The following is a 22,145-nucleotide window of genomic DNA, read 5'->3' as shown; positions in this document are numbered from 1 at the left end:
ATTATAGTCACTCATCCCCATGCCCAGTAACTTATGTCTTAAATTTGATGAACATGTTCTGAACCTTACCTTTACAGAACTCTACTCATTAAAGGAGAAACACACAAATGCAGAGCAAATGGGAAAAGCTGTCTCAAAAGAAAATCAAAATTCCACAGAGGCATCTAGCTTCTGAAAGGAAGCCAGAATGCTGACAGGGGAAATATCTTCTACCTCTTCTATGTGCTCAGGAAACCCACTTAAGAAGTTGTTAAAAACCTAAGGAGGCAATTTAGAGATAACAGTGCCCTCCTAGGCTTCAAAGGGAAGGGGATATATTTAGGCACCTTTCTGATATGAAAATCTGTTAAATTTAGGAGCTCATTGTGCTTTGAATATGAAATGTCTCCCATAGTCTCATGTATTTGAACACTTGGGCCCCAGTTGATGACACTGCTTGGGGAGGATGTAGGGGTTACCCCTTTGCTGGAGAAAGTATGTCACCGGGGGCAGTCTTTCAGAGATCATAGCCTTGCTTCACTTTCTGCTCACTCCTTCTGTTTTAGGTGTTGTAGAATGTGCAGGTCTCTCAGCTTCCTGCTGCTGTACCTCCCTTTTGCTTCCATGCCTCCCCACCATGATAGAATCTTATCCATCTGGGACCATAAGCCAAAATAAGCTCTTCAATAACTTCCCTCAGTTATGGTGTTTCATCACAGCAAAAGACAAAGAAGTGACTCGCAGAAAGTTCTTCCTTAAACTGTACTTTTGTTACTTTGAGATTTTAATATCTAGCAATTTAATTCAATGATTCATTGTTCTGCACATCAACAGTCTGCTATAAACAATGTCATCACATTGAATATTTTAGTAGTTATACTGGTTAGTTTTTGTCAATTTGACAAAAGTCAGGGTCATCTGGAAAGAGAAATGAGCAAATGTCTTTATCAAATTGTCCTGTAAACAAGTGTGTGGGAGCATTTTCTTGATTAATGATTGATATGGGAGTGTACAGGCTACTGTGGGTAATGCCAACCCTGGGCAGGTGGTTCTTGGGTGGTATAAGAAATTAGACTGAACAAGCCATGAGGAGAAAGCCAGTTAGTAGCATGACATTCTTCCATGGTTCCTGCTTCAGTTCCTGCTACCAGGTTCTGCCTTGAGTTCCCACCCTGATTTCCTTTCCTAAGGGACTGTAACCTCAAAGCTGAAATAAACTCTTTCCTCCCCAAGTTGATTTTGTTTATGGCATTTATCCTAGTAACAGAAAGTAAACTAGGACAGTAGTATCTTTATATTATATTATTTTTATTACTTATTTAAATACATATACTTGTAATGAAAGCATTTTTACATAATCATATATATATATATATACACGGGGCATATATATGATTTATGCTTCAAATATCTGGAGGCTGGAAGTCTGCAGATGTTGGCTGGGGTGGTTTCTACTGAGGACCAATTGTTAGGAAAGATCTGCCTTTCCCTCGTTCTGGTAGTTGGTCGATATTCTGTAGTGAGTAGCTGCTCCAGCTTTGACCTGGAAGTACTACCCTCAGTGAGGCTTCCCATAACTGTCACACCTACCTATGACTGGCCCTTGAGGCAGGGCCAAGACGGGAGCCCTTAAAACCTGAGATCTGCATGTGCCAGTGCTCTTGGTTCTTGGTGATCCTGGATGCTGGATGGTAGACTGAGCGGAGTTCTCGAGAGAAAATATTCAGGCATCTCACCTCTCCCGGATCCTGTAACCAGCCCCTTTATTAGCTGTAAGTTATCCCCCAGAATAAACCTCCTTTTTAACTATGTGGAGTTGCCTTAATAATTCCCCCAATAATATTCACTGGTGTTCCTCATCTTTCCCTTCTTCATATGCATTTTCCTTGCATGTGTGTGCCTCCAAATATCCCCACATGAGGAAATGGTGACATGCCTGAATATTTTATCTACAATAACCAAGATCACATGCAGATGTGTTATGAGTTAGGATTCAACATTTGAGATTTATGGGTCACAATCCAATATCTAGTGTCACTTTCAAAGAAGAGGTATGTTCAATGTTAGAAAAAGTTGGGGCTAAAAGGACCCTTGGGGACCTATGTATTTCCAGATGGGATGGCATCATGTGATGATTCATCTTGATAGTCAATTCAATGAGTGATGTAAGAGACACACTTCTGAGCAGGTCCCTTAAGGCATTTCCAGGAAGGCTTACTTGGAAAGAAGGCCTTCTCCTAGAGTGGGCAACAACTTTCGACAACTTCAGATATACAGAGGTCAGAGGAAAAACAGTGCTGGCCCCTTGCCTTCCTCGGCTTCTTGCTGGCAAGCACCTCTATCCTGTTTCTGTGGCTTCACTGACACCAGAAGCTCCTTCAGCCTCAATGTGGACTCAAGACCAGCAGCTCTACGGGAATCTTCTAGGCCTTCAGTGCCAGAAGACGATTGCTGAGACATGCACCCCCGGGTTCTTAAACTGAGCAGCTAAGATTTCTCAGCCTGTTTGGCACACAGTCATTGTTGAGATGCTCAGTCTTTATTGTGCCACGCAATATAGCATATCTCCTTTGTAATCCACATTCATTCTATCAGTGCTGCTCCTCTAGGGAACCCTGACTAAAACCCACTAGCCTAGAGCAGCTTCACGACTTGCCCACTGATCACAAAGCCAATGTCACAGGTGGAGGCAGCAAACTGTCAAATCTGACTACAGTGCTTCCCAGCTCCTATTTTGCAACTTACTAACAACAGTGTGTTGGTAGAAATAATTTTAAATATAAACTAATTTGGGTGGTGTATCAAGCTTTTGCACTGGTCACCAGCTGATGAATAATGACATAGAAGCTTATTATTAGTTATGAAAGCTCAGCCTATAGCTTAGGCTTGTTCCTAACTAGCTCTTATAACTTAACCCATTTATACTAATCTATGCTCTACCACCTGGCTTGTGGCTGTTACTTCTCCTCCTGTGCATCCTGCTTATTCTGTGCCTCCTGGTATCTCTGCTTTCTTCTTCTTCTTCCCAGACTCCTCTCTGTTCCTGGAAGTTCTACCTAACCTCTTCCTATCTAGCTATTGGAAATTCAGCTCTTTGTTAAACCAATCAGAAGCTGCTTTTGCAAAAATTACATCTTCACAGTGTAAACAAATATTCAGGAAAGAGTTTAACTCTAATAGAGTAAAACTATATATAATAAGAGCACTTATCAGTTAAGAATTATATTTACAATGTTCAGTCCATTTGTATTTGGAAATTTTGGAGAAATATTCCATTATCCTTCCTATCCTGATGAATCTAAAGTTTTATACCTAAACCACTTTTTATCATAACTTGTATTACAATCCTAAAAAATATCTTTTTAGATCTTAAAACATCTTTTTAGATAAACAACTTAAGCTTTTATATTTCTCAACCTTATAAAATGTACATCTCTTATGTAAGTTTCTTTTCTGAATTTAGTAACAAGGAAAATTATAACTATAACTATTTAGTTTTCAACCCCATCAAAGACTCGAGAAAGATACAATATTACCTCAGTAAACAAAAAGTGCAGAGCAAACAACTTCCAAAACTAAGAAATGACAGAGACAGCTGGCTGCCTGGACAGTTACCTCAAGGCTCCTCTGCAATGTTGGGCATCAGTCTTTTACCTAGTGTCCTAGAATATGTGACAGACTTTTCTGTGGAACAGGAATTTTTAAGGATTGTCCTACCTTGTCTTGGCAATGTTTGGCAGTTGCCTTCTTTTGTGTACTGCTTATCCAATTTAGACAGCATTCTGTCAGCAGTCAAGGCAAGGACAGTTTCTTGTCCTGTGGCTAACTTTACCACAATGGAAGCAAACTCCATATGAAGGTTCTTTGATGCCCATCACCCTTTTTTGAAGTAGTTTGGTGCTGCCAGGAGCAGATGTGTCCCACTGTCATGAAAAGCCTTGTGTTATTAAAAACATATTAAATGCCATATTCTGTAGATATCAAGTATTTAAAGATCATCTATTTATCTAAAATATATATGTGTTTGACCTTAAAAATGTATCTATTATGACTACAAATTTGATTGCTAGATAACTAACTACTAACCTGTATTTCTTTATTATCTTAGTTTATAATAATAACTTTCAAGGACTAGAAATTTATATTACATTGTTAAATGAGCTGCATAGGCACAATACTTTAAACAAGAGTAGAAACATACATACAGTATAACAAAAATAACTTTAAATTTGCATCAATATACAAAAATATCTGAAAAGAAGAGTGAAAACATATGCATGGTATACCAAAAATAACCTTAAGTTTGTATCAATATACAAAAGTCCATATCAATGTAAAATATTTGAGACTAGTTGTTGCTTTTATAGTTTGAAAGTAGATTCAATAACCTACCATTTTATCCTATCTTTCCTATATTCCCCTTTTTCTTTCTTTCTTTAGGAACAGATCCCTTAATTTAACCTACTTTGTTTAGTTTTTCCCTGACCATGACAGTTTGCAACTAACCACCCTAAATGATGACAAACATCTATAACCCCTTAATGACCAAAAGTATCTCATCCCATCTCTTGGGAATGTGGATGTTGTGTTCTCTAGACTACTTCCTATTGTCTTGGAGCAATAGGGTCTTTAGGGGACCCTGAGAAAATTGGGATAATGTCCTGGGAGAGCTAGCTGTATTACTTTTTGTTGTTGTTGTTGTTTAGTCTCTGCATCATGGGAAAGTGCAGCGCTTATCTGAAGTTCTGCCTGGAGTAGTCTGTGAGGCTGGACTATCTCAGCTAACAGCTTTGAAGTTGTTCTGAATATAAAATTTTGAGGAAACTGCAACAGAGGCATTTTGAGAGGTTGGATCACCTGGTTTTCTTGTTTTTATTGGTGTCTGGTCCTTTTACTTTGAAAACACTTAACTTTTAAAGGTAACACATGTAGCTAGAGCTTTCCTGCCTTGCCCATAGTCAGGACAAATCTCTGTCACCCGCCAGTCCCACAGCCGCTCAGACCCAACCAAGTAAACACAGAGACTTATATTGCTTACAAACTGTATGGCCGTGGCAGGCTTCTTGCTAATTGTTCTTATATCTTAAATTAATCCATTTCCATAAATCTATACCTTGCCATGTGGCTCGTGGTTTACCAGCATCTTCACATGTGTTTTGTCATGGTGGCAGCTGGCAGTGTCTCTGACTCAGCCTTCCACTTCCCAGAATTCTTCTCCTCCTTGTCCTGCCAATACTTCCTCCTGCCTGACTACTGGCCAATCAGTGTTTTATTTACTAACCAATCAGAGCAACACATTTGCCAACAGAACATCCCACAGCACTTCCCCTTTTTTTTTTCTTTTTCTTTTTTTTTCAAAAAGGAAGGTTTTAACCTTAACAAAGTAAAATTACATATAATTTGGAGATTTGAGCATAGCTTTTCTTACTACTTCCTGCTGGAGGGGGGTTGCTGTATCTTATGGGGACACAAAGAAAATTTTAGGATTATGGAATAGTCCAGCAGGCTGTATTGTCTGAGCTAGTTGCCTTGAATCCGATCTGGACATTGGATTATCTGGGCCATGGTGTCATTGGAGACCTTTCAGGTGGTCTTGGCTGGTCAAACCTGATGTATCTTAATCTGGAACAAATCCATGGCCTCTTGCTTTCTGTGGGAATAAAAGCAGAGCCTCCTTTCCAAAGTAACACATCCTTATATCCAAATTTTAAAGTCAAGGAATCTTTAAAATATACATATTGGTTTAACTCAACATCTTTTACAATCAAATGTTTTCTGCAGTTAAAAATCCCAAAGACAATACAATCCAGATTCTCTGTGTAATATTCATCTTTATGTGGCTTATTTTTTATATTAATTTTATTGTCTCTTTAAAGACTTTATTTTTTAAAACTATGTATTTGTTTATATAACTGTATATATCACCTTTTTTTGTCTCTTTCAAGCCTACGTATATTTTACACACATTGTAAACTATTACATCTGAATCTGTCTTACTGTGACTCTATTGCTTTAAACTGCAGCATTTGTAAGACTGAAACAGCGCTATGACTGCTGGCTCCGCCCACCTCAGCTTCCCAACATGGCGGTGGTATGTTTACCACCAGCTCTGAGAGCCATCTTGGGTCTATGCTTTTATCCAAGCAGCGTTTAGCCCAGAAACCTCTTTTTTTGTTTTGTATTAGCAAAGGCTAAATCCACCATGCAGCTTAATGTGCCACTTGCAGAGGCCTCATTCCTGCCATACTACAGATCGAGCGCTCATGCTAGGAACCGAACAGTAGCTCAAACTGGCAAGCTGTCACTCATTTGAGAGAGACAATTAGGAAGCTGTTTTTAGCTCCGTTTTAGAATCTTTTCTCAGGTTTTAGGTGGAAACTCTTGCCAACTCGTTGGGCACCATTTGTAGCTAGAGTCTTCCTGCCTGGCCCACAGTCAGGGCAATTCTCTCTCACCTGCCAGTCCCACAGCCGCTCAGACCCAACCAAGTAAACACAGAGACTTATATTGCTTACAAACTGTATGGCCATGGCAGGCTTCTTGCTAATTGTTCTTATAGCTTAAATTAATCCATTTCCATAAATCTATACCTTGCCACGTGGCTTGTGGCTTACCGGCATCTTCACATGTAGTTTGTCATGGTGGCGGCTGGCAGTGTCTCTGACTCAGCCTTCCACTTCCCAGAATTCTTCTCCTCCTTGTCCTGCCAATACTTCCTCCTGCCTGACTACTGGCCAATCAGTGTTTTATTTACTAACCAATCAGAGCAACACATTTGCCATACAGAACATCCCACAGCAAACACATATATCTGCATTAACAGATGTAAGGAGTGTACAGTGTACACAAGTCAGCTAAAGATGATTTTTTTTTAAATTTTTTTTTGAACAGGTAAAAGGCAGTTGTCAATTTTATAAGTCTTTTTGGACTGCATAATCAAACATTAATATAAATCTCTATCAGTCTACATGAAAGGGTGGCATGTAATAATAAGTCACAAGGACTCTGTAGCCAACAAGATTTATCATGTCTCATTCAGTCTCAGAGCTGTTCCCATGCAGAAGGATCAGCCTGCATATCACCTGTCTTGTAGTCTTTTTTGTCTTCCTCCCTCATGTCTGTAGCCAAGATCTTCAGGAGGTCTTCCACTGGTCAAATCTGATCTCTACTAACTTTAAAGGAATCCATAGCTTTTTGTTTCTCATGGAAGCAAAGGCACAACCTCTCCCCCCAATGCAACACATTTCTCAACTTTCACTCTGGAGCCAAGACATCTCTAAAGTATATAGGCTGGTTTAATTCAGTAGTCCCTTCCATAATCCAATGTCTCTCAGTAGCTGCTGTTTGCTCATCAGCATTCAAAAAATTCAAAGTCAACAAAACACCATACAGGATCGAGTTGCCCTGTGTATTTTCCATCCTTACGTGGCATATTTTTTTTATATTACTTTATTCTTTCTTTAAAGACTTTATTATATTTAAATTATTTATTTTTTGTAACTGTCTATACCCATTTTGTTTCTTTAGCATCTAAGCATATTTTTAAGCATGCTGTATTTATTTAGAGGTTTTCTTGGTCTGTACCTGACTTTCTGCATGTCTGTAGTCTTCTCTGACTGTGGGAACCAAGACTTATCCTGTTAGGTCTCCAATATGCAGCTAGCTTATGGTACTGGTGGCTGGCTTCACTCACTTTGGGTTCACCTAACCGTCCTAGCTCTGGGAAGCTCCTGTGTCAATACTGCAGCAGCCCTTTTTTTGTCTAGTTTCCCCACAAGTGCTCTGTTGCATAGCTGAGCCTCTCAAAAGAGCCACACCTCTCTATGCTGCAAGCAGTGGGCTCTGTGTATGTGCCTACATTGAACGCCATTTGTATCAAGCTTTTTCATCAGCTACCAGTTTACAAATAATGACATGGAAGCTTATTATTAGTTACAGAAGCTTGGCCTAGAATTTAGGCCTGTTTTTAACTATCTCTTATAATTTAAATTAACCTATTTATATTAATCTACATTCTGCCATGTGGCTCGTGGCCGTTACTTCTCCTTCTTGCACATCCTGCTTGTTCTGCATCTCCTGGTGTCTCTGCCTTTTTCTTCTCAGAGACCTCTCTGTCCCTGGAAGTTCAATCTAACTTCTCCTGATAAGCTATTGGCCATTCAGCTCTTTATTAAACCAATTAGAAGGTGCCCCAAGAAAAGGCACATCTTCACAGTATAAATGAATATTTCACAACAGGGTGGTCAAGTTAAATTAACAAGATTTTAATGTTGGGACTGTACATTGTTATAAACAAAACTCTGTAAGCTTTGCAAAGATATGTAGCTGGAGGGCTTCTCTCCAGGTTCCCCAAGCCCCGCAGTCCCACAATCCACTTATAAAATAATCACTCAGATGCTTATATCACTTATAAACTGTATGGCCGTGGCAGGCTTCTTGCTAACTGTTCTTTTATCTTAAATTAACCCATTTCTATAAATCTATACCTTGCCACGTGGCTGGTGGCTTACCAGAGTCTCTACATGCTGCTTCTCCTGGCGGTGGCTGCAGTGTCTCCCCCCCAGCCTTCCGCTTCCCAGAATTCTCCTCTCTCCTTGTCCCACCTACCTCCTGCCTGGTCATTGGCCATCAGTGTTTTATTTATATAGAGTGATATCCACAGCACTTCCCCTTTCTTCTTTTTTTAAAAAGGAAGGTTTTAACTTTAACATGGTAAAATTACATATAACAAAACAATTACCGATCAAGAATTATAGTTACAATATTAAAGAAGATGTCTTATCTATCTTATATTTGTGAGTTTAAGGTTTTATAGCTAACTTATCTTTTATCATAACTGAGGAAATTATGACTATCTAGTCTTTAACCACATCAAAGACCTGAGAAGGAACATAATGGTACCTGAGAAATGGTAGATGGATGCAAGCAACTTTCGGGAATCTTGCAAGAGTAGACCAAGACAGCTGGTAGCCTGGACAGTCACCTAATGTTTCTCAGCATTGTTGGTGCATTCAAATTGGCTACAGGCCTAGAGTATCTGACAGACCATTTTTAGAAGCAGGAATTTTAAGAGACCATCTTACCCTGTCTTGGCAGAGTACAGTAGTCGCTTTCCTTGTGTCCCGCTTGTCCAGAAAGGACAGCATTGCATTTGTACTGTCAGCCATCAAGGCAAGGGCAATTCTTTGCCCAGTAGGCCATTTTGTGCCAAAAAGACAAACTTCCAAATGGAAATGTCTTAGAAGCCCAACATTCTCTCGGGATCAATTGGTGCAGCCAGGAGCAATTGTGTCTCACGTCAACAGAATTCTAAGTTATTTAAATGCCATATTCTCCAGGTCTATGAAGTGTTTGAAGATTACCTATCTATCTGAAATATATCTATGTATACCTAGAAGACTTAACTAACATGGCTACAGATATGATTATCATAGATGACTAATTATTAATCTATTTTTTAATTATCCATTACAATTTTAAATGAGTTATATAAACACAATACCTCAAACAAGAATAGAAACATATATATATATATACAGTATAACAAAATCAACCTCAAGTCTGTATCAATGAACCAAAATCTATACCAATGTAAAACATTTTAAGCATAAACTAAAATCTATACCAATGTAAAACATTTTAAACAAGTTGTTCTTTAAAAGTAGGTTCATTAATCTACCCTTTTATCTTATCATCTCCATATCCTCCTATATATCATATCCCCTTTTCTTTTTCAGAAAGAGATCACATTTATAATCAACCTGTTTTAAATAAAAATATTGGTTTTTCTCTGTCCCACACCAGAGGGCTCTTTTGATTTGGGACACAAGAATCACTTAACCATTTTTTTTTTTTTTTTAAAGCAATATGTCTGGGTTTAGAGGGGGAGTGAGCCAATTCCACCTCTAAAGCCAGTTTGGTATATTTGGGAATTTGGGCGTAGCCTCTCTTACTACTTCCTGCTGGAGGGGGGCGCTGTATCTTATGGGGACGCAAAGAAAATTTTAGACCTATGGGGTAGTCCGTGAGGCTGTATTGTGTGAACCAGTTGCCTTGAAACCGCTCTGGATGTTGGATCATCTGGGCCATGGTGTCATCGGAGTCCTTTCAGGGGGTCTTGGCTGGTGAAACCTGATGTATCTTAATCTGGAACAAGTCCACAGCCTCTGGCTTTCTGTGAAAACAAAAGCAGAACCTCTTTTCCAAAGTAACATATCCTTATATCCAAATTTTGAAGTCAAGGTACCTTTAAAATATACATTTTGGCATAACTCAACAGCTTTTGTAATCAAATGTTTTTGTTTAGTTATGAATATCAAAGAGAACATAATCCAGATTCTCTGTGTGGTAGCCATCTTTATGTGGCTTATGTTTTATATTACCTTGAGCCTTGAGCCTATTGCTTTAAACTGCACCATTGTAAGCCTGAAACGGCGCTGTGGCTGCTGGCTCCGCCCACTTTAGCTTCCCAACATGGCAGTGGTACGTTTTCCGCCAGCTCTGGGAGTCATCAAGTCTCAGAAATAGTGGGTCTAAGCTTTTATCAAAGCAGCATGTAGCCCAGAAACCTTTTTTTAAAAAAATACTAGTAAAGACTAAATCTACTACGCAGCATAATGTGCCTCTGGCAGACTCCTCATTCCCGCCATACTGCCGGTCAAACGCACTCGCCAGGAACCCGCCAGTGTTCAAACCTGCGTTTTGCGGCGTCTAGCTGCTCATATGAGACAAGAAGCAGGAACCTGGTTTTGGCTTTGTTTAGAATTGGTTATTAAATATTCTCAGGTTTAAGGTGGAAACTCGAGCCGTTGGGCGCCATTTGTAGCTGGAGGGCTTCTCTCCAGGTTCCCCAAGCCCCGCAGTCCCACAATCCACTTATAAAATAATCACTCAGACGCTTATATCACTTATAAACTGTATGGCCGTGGCAGGCTTCTTGCTAACTGTTCTTTTATCTTAAATTAACCCATTTCTATAAATCTATACCTTGCCACGTGGCTGGTGGCTTACCAGAGTCTCTACATGCTGCTTCTCCTGGCGGTGGCTGCAGTGTCTCCCCCCCAGCCTTCCGCTTCCCAGAATTCTCCTCTCTCCTTGTCCCACCTACCTCCTGCCTGGTCATTGGCCATCAGTGTTTTATTTATATAGAGTGATATCCACAGCAAAGATATATGTCAAATTATTAAACAGCAATGATTTAGTCTCTATTATCTATCTCACCTATTTTAATTTTGACTAGAAAGACTAACTTACAAAACTAAAGAGGAGGAGGTTAAGGATAAATCATCATAGACATGACTTTCCCTGTGAGCAGTAAAGCTCTCTGGGTAAAGTTGCATTAGGGAAAGCCCAGGGCATCAAAACTGAGCCACTGGGAAACTTGCAGTTAGTGCAAATCATAGTCAGTAACTGAACAGCCAGGAAGGAAAGTACTTGGGAAGTGTGAGAGTCAAAAAAAGGGAACCAGACAGCTACCAATAGGAGGAACATGAAGGAAGGTGGCTCTGAACAAAACCTCAGACTGGGAGCAAACCTTCTAAGTTCCTATTATCAGGACTTGTTCTGCAATAAACGACGACTATAACATGTGACCTCCACAAGCACTGCACACATGTGCACGGGCATGCATGCAAATGAAAGATGCATACACATACAATACAATGAAAGATAATTTAAAATATTAGCTGTAAAGTAGATAAACAGTATGAACGAATTGATTTAATGTTTGTATTTGTGTATGTAGATCCATTGATTATTAAAAGACAAGCTATGTTCATCAAAGTTGTTGAATACTAAAAAATACAACTGATATAGACTATGTACCTACATATACAGACACTTAAACATATGGACTCCTATGTACATTTTATTTCAGATATAGGGATACATTTGAATTAACTATTTCTACTCTAATTTCATGCCAGGCTCCATAATGCCTTTGTAGTTTTAAAATGAAAACAGTTCATTAACCTCTTAAAATCAGCCCTAAAAATATTTATTTTCACTAATTTTTCTCAACAGGAGAAATCTGATATTCATATTTTATAAAGGAATGTAATCATATCACATATTTTCTGGGGCCTAGGAAAGGTATGCTATAACCACACACCATTACTCATGATGTCTGCCATGAGACTCCTGAAGATGAAGAAAAGATACAATACACCCACAATTATCCTATATTTTAAAAGGTTAATGCATGTCTTTAAATCTTATACCTAACCAAAGACAGCTATATTATTGGATCCAAATTTCTGAAAATCTTCACAAGAACAGACTCTATACCCTTCAACAATGTCTCAAATCCAAGGCTGCATTTGGTTAGCATGTACTATATACAGATGGTGAACCCTACTCATGCATTTTAATTATTATATATAATATTATAATTATGCATGTTAAATTAAAACTATGGGGGATATGTGAAGATAAACTTACCTAAGAAACATCAGCCTTCACTTCTATGTTGAGTAGTTTTCAGTCACTATCATCTTGCCAGAGGTAGAGCAAACAGGATTAACCTAATTCAGGGTGTTGGAAATATTCTTAATTAACACACACATATGATACACTTCACATATATGTGTACATCTGTCACCTCTCCTCCAAACTTCTCGATTTATGTTCGCTAAGTCCTAGACAGCATTATCAGCCTTCTCCATTTTTTCCCAAAATGAGAAGTTTACCTATCCCAAGTCCTCTCCCTCACTCTATTCTCAAACAACGAGCTCTAAGATTCTGTCCCTTCAGATTCTGAGTCCTGATAGCTCTCATTTCCCTCCCTGTTGCCCCTGAATTCCAGTGCCTGCCTGCTGGTCTGGAAGGAAGCAGCTGCAAGACAACAGAGACAGACCCTGCAGCACTCCTCAGGGTGGTCTTCTCCACTCGCTCTGGCCCTCCTCCCTGTACCCACACTTTCAGCCTGACCTCTCCCTCCTGCACGAACACCTTGTAGTTCATCTGTCCTCTGAGGTATCTGGCCCATCCTTTGTGTGGAATTCCTGTGGAGAGACTCACAGCTTCTGCACTGATCTTTCCAGATCTGGGCATTAATAAAAGATGTCACATCAGGTTTATGAGCCATATTGACTACTAATGTCTTATAGTGCCTACTTTTTAGATATTTGGAAATGCTCTGAGTAATTTTAAACTGCTTTTGAAAGATATATACACCTATCATGTGGGTTTACACTACTCACATTGTATGCATATATATATATATATATATATATATATATATATATATATATATATATACACTTACATTTTGCTATGTAAAAACTTGAAACTGTGCTTCAAACCTTAGCAGTTATCCAAAGATGGCCATCTCATTAGGCTGGGGGAAAAATTGAACTAAACACCCTAGTTTATAATTCAGCCAAGTGGTTGGAGTGGGAATGATGAATGGTAAAGATGAGATTATTCCTCAGCTCTCACTTGTGACAGTTGACTTCCATGATATTTGTCTTACATTTCCTCTTTGGCTGTGTGTGAGTGTAATACACTTAGGTAGTAGCATCGGTCCATCTATTATTATATTGGCAGCAGGAGATTTCTATTGATTTGTTTCTCTCTATTTGCTTTTTCTTTCTCTAACCCTTCATGCTGTAATGCAGAAGATTTATTTTCAATGATTTATTAAAATGTAATTCTAAGGTGACTCCTTATCAAGGAAGTCATCTGCAGGCTATCTTTGTTTAAACTTGCAACCTGCTTTGTCAAGGAAAACTGCCTATGAAATTTTCATTATAATAGACAGCTTTTCATAATGAATGAAAAACAGCTATTATGATTGAAAACAAATTGCTCTGAAACATACTCTTTGAAACAATGTGCTGCTTAATTGTGTTTTGGAGGAGGGGGAGGCTGAGGCAATTCTATTTAATTGGTTACATTTTTCAGTTCTATAAATTAATTTGCACTACCCAATATCACTTAATTTTTCCCTAGGAAAGCTTTTGCTTGCCCTAGCAATATTATAACTGCTAATTCAATTACACTGAAATTGTTTAATAGAAAATATAATTGCTTATTCATACAGAATACCCATTAAAGAAGTGGAAAAGCGTGAACCTGAGGGTTACTGCATATTAATACTTTGGGAATACAGATGGGAATGTTGTGTGGGGAAGGTGCAGGCTGATCTTTAATTGTTCATCACCTGCCTGCAAAATAATATGAATGGACCCAAACTAAATGACCACTCATTACAGGTTTCAATTTAGGAGCCTGGCTGGGGTCAGCAGATTGCTTATGCTGATCCCAATGATTTGAAGTTGTGATTACCATAAGCAATTTAAATTTTATTGATCGCCCCTTCTGAAAGTTGTAATTGAGCATAGATGTTGGGCCCAGAGCTCTCCAAACTAAATTGTACTCTGAAGCCCTTGCTGGGTTCCTGCAAGAATCAATAAGCAGTCAGTCACATTAACAATGAAATAGGTCCATTAACATGCAGTGGTACTGGCGCAACTTTATTTAGGAAGGGTGTTAGTTCACGTCATTGTTTTATCAATGGATCTTGCCTGTACAAGGAAAAGTATGGCTTTAATATGTGTAATAAGCTTGTATGAAAATGAGATTATATAATATAAATAGACGGAATGTGACTAGGTAGGTAGCTGAGTCCTTAGAGTGTCATTGTGATTCATGGCATCGCCTTACTGTAAACAGAGGTTTTATATGACTGGAATTCTAGCTCGCCTGCTGCAGTGCTTTGCAGTAATTTGGAATTTTTATTCCTCTTTATTAGATACAAGGATTCCCTCCATCAAGGTTAAGTACATCTTGAAGGCTCCATGTTCAGTGGCAAGTGGTGGCTTGTTAGAACTATACAACCTACCCTGCTGAGTCACCGGATAAAACCGAGACTTCCAACAGAATCTAAACTATTTCAAGCAACTGGGACTGGTATTTACACCCAGAAGACCCTAAGCTCTATGCACAATACTGGCTTATCTATTGTTATCAGCTCATAAAACCTTAGCAACTCTAGGAGTCTGTTAGGACTCCATGCAAATAGGGTACTAGGGCTAAGATCTAACAATTTGAAGAGAGAATGAGGCATTGAATCTATTTCCTTCTAAAATTAATTAATCATCAACTTCATCTCTACTTTCTCATTAAATGAGGTGCAGTCAACTTGAGGGCTCCCAACCTCTAGGAAATGGTGAAACTCAAGGATTATATAGATAAACAATATCATCTAAGCCATTCCCTGTCTGTAGCCGGAGTTTCTTCCAGTCCTGCCTGGTCCGCAGTTAGGACAAATCTCTCTCACCCGCTAGTCCCACAGCTGCTCAGACTCAACCGAGTAAACACAGAGACTTATATTGCTCACAAGCTGTATGGCCGTGGCAGGCTTTTAGCTATCTAATTCTTCGATATTAAATTAACCCATGTCTATTAGTCTATAAGTTGCCACATGGCTTGTGGCCTTCCTGTACCTTACATCTTGCTTGTCATGGTGGCAACTGGCAGTGTTTCTCTGACTTAGCCTTCCACTTCCCAGAATTCTCCTCTCTGCTTGTCCTGCCTATACTTCCGGCCTGGTAACTGGCCAATCAGCATTTTATTTATACAGAGCAATCCACAAAACCTGTCATCATGTGAGATCTGGGGTACTCAGACAACCTAGTGCAGGGGTTCTCACTAGGCACAATGTAGTACAGCAGAAAGAGGGTGGGAACAAAAACTTGGCTGGCCAATTTGTATTGCCTGATTACTATTGACCAACACCACTCTCCACTCCCTTTGGATAAACTTAGCTACAGCTGACTATTTCCTCAGAGAGCTCATGGCCACAGACTCTGTAGTTCTTTATTAGTTAAGAACTCATTAAAAATAAAGCAAGTAGTCAAGCTTTGTTTTTAAATATCTCCCCCTCCCTCCCTTCTCTCTCTCTTTTTCTTTCCTTCCTCCCTCCCTCGTTCCCTGCCTCCTTTCCAGAGTTTCATGAAGTCCAGGCTGGCTTTAAAGTCTTTACGTAACTGAAGATGACACCGATTCCTTGTCCCTTGCCTCTACCTCTCAAGTGTTAGGCTTGCAAATGTGTGTCATCACACTTCATTTATGAGTACAGGGGTTTGAACCCAGGGCCTAATGCATACTACACAAGTATCCTACCAACTAAATTGCACAAACATGCAGAGTACGACTGAGACAATTTTTAGTGCTTATTAAAGCAGCCAGGCAAAAAATATTCTCTTCTACTTTATGTTAGCACTTTTGGGTTTTAAGCCAGTTGGTCTTTTTGAATGCAGTTGCTTGAACCATCACATCTAATGTGTGAGTTTAACATGTATATTTGAAGAATGAGAGATGGCTCAGTGGATAAGTCACACACACATGCATATATATATATGTATATGTATACATATATACATATATATACACTCATATATGTGTGTCCGTATATCTATGTTTACAGACATTTACACACTATATCTCTATCTATCTATCTATCTATCTATCTATCTATCTATCTATCTACCTATCATCATCTAGAGAGTATGTGGTGTGGACAAAGCCAGGTTGTCACATGCACCAGTAACCCCAGAGTTGGGGGTGGGTATTAAAAAGAAGATCCAGGAACCTCACTGGACAATTATCTCAGTCAAAGTGGTGACCTTCAGGTTCAGCAAAAGACTCTGTCTCAAGGGAATAAGAAAAAAAGTGGTCAAGGAAGACACTGATGTCCTCTTCTGTCTTACGTGGGAGCAGCTTTGGTACATGTAGTGTGCATATGAATACACCACACACACACATGTGAACACACAAGCACACACACCGCTCATACCTGTACACAAAAAGGAAATAAAATGTGTATTTAAATATGTTTCTTTTTGAATTGTAGTGTAACTCACATTGTACCAGATATATTCATAATAAAATGAAACCAGACTTTTTTCTTTCCCTACACATCTAGAGATTCTGGACACAAGCTTAATACCAAGAAATCAGGTTGTTTTAACCTTAGAAAGTGCCACCTATTCTATCTTTAAGAACTTTTTACATGTTGCTTATGTATAACGCTGTACACCAAATTCATTCACTTTGGACAATTGCCCTTGTGTTTAAAATACTGTTTTGTACTTATTTGTTTTCTTCAAGCATCTTTATTGGGCTTCCACTAGGCAAAAAGTATCATTTCAAGTGCTCAGCAACCTTCTGCATTCATTTATTAATAATTCCTGAACAGAATGTCTGCTTCTAACATTAGCTTCTGAAATAGAATAGAATCTTAATTAGCTGGAGAGAAACTCCTACTTAAGTAGTCTTAGAGAAAACACACTTATTTCTCCTCTGATAGATCCTCACAGTGTTGGACTCTGATGAGAATGGTCTTTTCAAAGAGGCCTCAGGTGTGATACCAACTGTTCATGCTCATTGTCAGCTGCTGGTTTCTAGAATATTAATTCAAAATTAGTGAAAATATAGGACTATGTCTACATTGGCCAACTCCATTACAAAATTGAGCAATTTTCATTTAAGGGTGCAGCATCCTCTCTACTGCCCTTGAGGGAGATTCAGAGGCTCATTCTGTTTCCATCTGTTTCCACCATTAGAGGATGCATTTGATTGATTCAACTGTAGCTTAACCAAAAGGTGAGCACAGACATATTTATCTTACAATGAATACAAATAAGCATGTTTTTCAATTGTATCTAAACACACATGTATGTATTTAAATATAATTTCTTAAAGATCAAGTTATGTTTTTGTTCAACAACTGGAAGGTAGGAATGAATGCATTTGGTGTTGGAGTTAAAGGACAATAGTAGAATAAGGCAAAGAAAAATAGTGGGTGCTACTCCTCTATCTATGTATGTGTCAGGAAAGGTCCTGAATGCTAATGGCTCATATCTTCCCCAGCACTCACTTAGGACCTATGATATATTATGCCATTAAGGTCATGATTAATATAATCATGGCAGTCTTCAATGTACACAATGTATTTCCCAACAGAGACCAAGTTCATCCACCTTTTGATAAAACATTGATGTTCATATGTGAATTCTCTGATGGGGACCAATACACTGCTACACAGTAAATATTCAATAATGTTTCTTTTTGGAAATTAGTCAGGCACATGACTTTATGAAGCGTTTATAGATAAATAAGTTGTGTCTGGCAACTGACCTTTATCTATTTACCTTCTTTCTTGTAGAAATATATCCCCACCTACACCTTCCAGTTTCAACGTGGCCCACAGCTGTCTAGGTAGGGATGCCTTTGTCAACCTCGACAGTCAGTGTATGACATGTTCAGTGTCTAGTTCATAGCACTAATTCTAATTGGTCTTATAATAAGAACTTGGAGCCAGATATTGAGGTAAATGCTGAAAGATCAGAGGAAACAAAGGAACAAGCCATAGCCACCTCTCATCTGACCAACTCTTCAGCCTAAAGGACACTGAACTTCTGTCTCCTCCTGCCTTATATTACTTTCTCCCCCAGCCATATCATTTCCTGTCTCAATCTTCCTAGGACTGGGATTAAAGACATGTGACTCCCAAGTACTGGGATTAAAGATGTGAGCCATCATCACCTGGCTCTGTAGCTGGAGTTTTCTCCAGTCCCATCTGGCCCACAGCTACTCAGACCCAAATAAACACACAGATGCTTATATTATTTAAACTGTTTGGCCTAGTGGCTTAGGCTTCTTGCTATCTAGTTCTTACATCTTAAATTAACCCATTTCTATAAATCTATACCTTGCAGTTGGCTCATGGCTTACCGGTATCTTTATATGTTGCTTCTCATGGTGGCAGCTGGCAGTGTCTCCTGATTCAGCCTTCCACTTCCAAGAATTCTCCTCTCTGCTTGTCCTGCCTATTCTATACTTCTTGCCTGGTTACTGGACAATCAGCATTTTATTTATCAATCAATCAGAGCAATACATTCACAGCATACAGAAAGACATCCCCAGTACTTCCTCTTTTCTTTTTTTCAAAAAGGAAGGTTTTCACTTTAACACAGTAAAATTACATATAACAAAACAATTATCAAGCAAAAATTATAGTTATCATATCTAATCTATTTGTATTTGGCAAAATTAAAGAAGATATTCTATCTATCCTATATTTGTGAGTCTAAGGTTTTATATCTATCTTATCATTTACCATAACTAAGGAAATTATAACTATCTAATCTAGTCTTCAACTACATCAAAGACCTCAGAAGGATATAATATTACCTGAGAAATGGGAGAAGAACACAAGCAACTTTTGGGAGTCTTGTGAGAGTAGACAGAGACAGCTGGCTTCCTGGACAGTCATCCAAAGTTCCTCTGTAAAGTTGGGGCATCTGTCTTCAGCCCACAGGCCTAGAGACTCTCAGTCACTTCTCTGTGTCCTGTAGAATGTCTGGCAGTTTCCTCTGTGAAGCAGGAACCTGAAGGACCATTTTGCCAAGCAAAGTTCAGTGGTCACCTTGCATGGGTCCTGCACGTCCAATCTATCAAGCAGTCTAGGAAAGAACAGTTTCTTGCCCAAATGGCTATTTTTGCCAAGAAGAAGATAAACTCCATACAGTATCTTCAATGCCCATCTTCCTCTCTGTGGTAAATTGGTGCTACTAGGAGCAGACATGTCTCACTGTCCAGAAAGTCTAAATTTTTAAAACATTTTAAATGCCATATTCTGTAGGTCTCTGAAGTGTTTGAAGATTACATACCTAATTGAGTTATATCTATGTATACCTAGAAAACTTAACTAACATGACTACAAGTTTGACTATCATAGAAGACTAATTATTAATCTATATTTCTTAATTATCCATTACAATTTAAATTAGTTGCAAAAACATAGTACCTCCAATGAGATTAGAAATATATATACAGTATAACAAGATTAAGTGTGGTGGTATTGTGTTCTCCAAAATATTGTGTACTCTAATAAATTTATCTGGGGTCAGAGAACAGACAGCCACTAGATACAAAGGCTAGAAAATGGTGGCACTCACACCTTTAATCCTAGCATTCCAGAGATAGAAATCCCTCTGGATCTCTGTGAGTTCAAGGCCACATTGGAAATAGCCAAGCATGGTGACACGCCTTTAATCCCAGAAAGCCAGCCTTTAATCCCAGGGAGTGGTGGTAGAAAGCAAAAAGATATATAAGGCGTGAGGACCAGAAACTAGAAGAATTTGGCTGGTTAAGCATTTGGCTGGTTAAGATTTTGGCTGGTTAAGCATGTGGCTGGTTAAGCATTCAGGCTTTTGATCAGTAATTCAGCTGAGACCCATTCCGGATGAGGACTCAGAAGCCTCCAGTCTGAGGAGACAAGACCAGCTGAGGATCCGGCGAGGTGAGATAGCTGTGGCTTGTTGTGTCTCTCTGATCTACCAGCATGGACCCCAATAACTGGCCTCGGGTTTGATTTTATTAATAAGAACTTTTAAGATTCCTCTACAATTAAGTTTAAACTTATATCAATAAACTAAAATCCATAGCAATGTAAAACATTTCTAAACAAATTGTTGTTCTCTAAAATAGGTTCATTAATCTACCCTTTCATCCTACCACATCTACACTATCCCCTCTTTTTCTTTAGAAAGAGATTGCATTTATAATCAACCTGTTTTAAATAAAAATATTGTTTTTTTTCTGTCCCACACCTCAGGGCTCTTCTGATCTAGGACAGAAGAATCTCTCAAACTTTTTTTTTTTAAATAGCAAATATGCTTGGGTTTAGAGAAGGAGTGAGTCAATTCCATCTCCAAAGCCAGCTTGGTATATTTGGGAATTTGGGCATAGCTTCTCATACTACTTCCTGCTGAATGAGGGAGCTGTATTCTTATAGGGACAAAAGAAAATTTTAGGATTATGGAATAGTCCATGAGGGTGTATTTTCTGAGCCAGATGCCTTGAAACCATTCTGGATGTTGGATCATCTGGGCCATGGTGTCATCAGAGACCTTTCAAGGGGTCTTGGCTGACCAAACCTGACATATCTTAATTTGGAACAAATCCATAGCCTCTTGCTTTCTGTGGAAACAAAAGCACAGCCTCCTTTCCAAAGCAACATATCCTTAGATCCAAATTTTAAAATCAAGATACCTTTAAAATGTACATATTTGTTTAACCGAACAGCCTTTACAATCAAATGTCTTTCTGCGGTTAAAAATCCCAAAGACAACACAATCCAGATTCTCTGTGTGATATCCATCTTTATGTGGCTTATTTTTTATATTACTTTAATTATCTCTTTAAAGACTTTTTAAAAAAACTATTTCTTTATATAACTGCATTTATTTCTTTCTGTCTTTCTTGCAAGCCTATATACACTTTTATACACATTGTAAACTCTTCCATCTGAATCTGTCTTATTCTGAATCTATTGTTTTAAACTGCAGCAGCTAGTACTGAAGCAGAAGTCTTGGCTGTTAGCTCTGACCAATTTAGCTTCCCAACATGATGGTGGTACATTTACTGCCAGTTCCAGGAACCATGTTCCCATAGACTCTGGGAAGCAGTGGGCATATGCTTCCATCCAGCAGCATGTAGCCCAGAAACTTTTTTTTTCTGTATTAGCAAAGGCAGCAGCAGCAACGTAATGTGCGGCTTGGAGACACTTCATTCCCACCATACTGCAGGTCAGGTCAAACCCGCTTGCCAGGAACCTGCCATAGAGTAGCTCAAGCATGCAGGCTGCAGCTAACTTGAGAGAGACCACTAGGAAGCCATTTTAGCTCTGTTTCAGAATTTCTTTTAAAGCTTTCTCAGGTTTTAGGTGGAAATTCTTGCCCCACTTTCTGATGCCATTTGTAGCTGGAAAGTTTCTCTCTGGGTCCCGCCAAGCCCCCATAATCCCACAGCCCACTTACTAAATAATCATTCAGAAGCTTATATTACTTAGAAACTATGGCCATGGCAGGCTTCTTTCTATCTAATTCTTACATCTTAAATTAACCAATTTCTATAAATCTATACCTTGTCAAGTGGCTCGTGGCTTACTGGTATCTTTATATGTTGCTTCTCATGGTGGCAGCTGGCAGTGTCTCCTGACTCAGCCTTCCACTTCCCAGAATTCTCCTCTCTGCTTGTCCTGCCTATTCTACACTTCCTGCCTAGCTACTGGCCAATCAGCATTTTATTTATCAACCAATCAATCAGAGCAACACATTCACAGCATACAGAAAGACATCCCCAGCATAACTCTTTTA

This window comes from Peromyscus leucopus, chromosome 3 (genome assembly GCF_004664715.2).
Source record: "Peromyscus leucopus breed LL Stock chromosome 3, UCI_PerLeu_2.1, whole genome shotgun sequence".
In the NCBI taxonomy this organism is placed as follows: Eukaryota; Metazoa; Chordata; class Mammalia; order Rodentia; family Cricetidae; genus Peromyscus; species Peromyscus leucopus.
The sequence above is the reverse complement of the archived record's forward strand: the minus strand, read 5'-3'. Positions refer to the sequence as shown.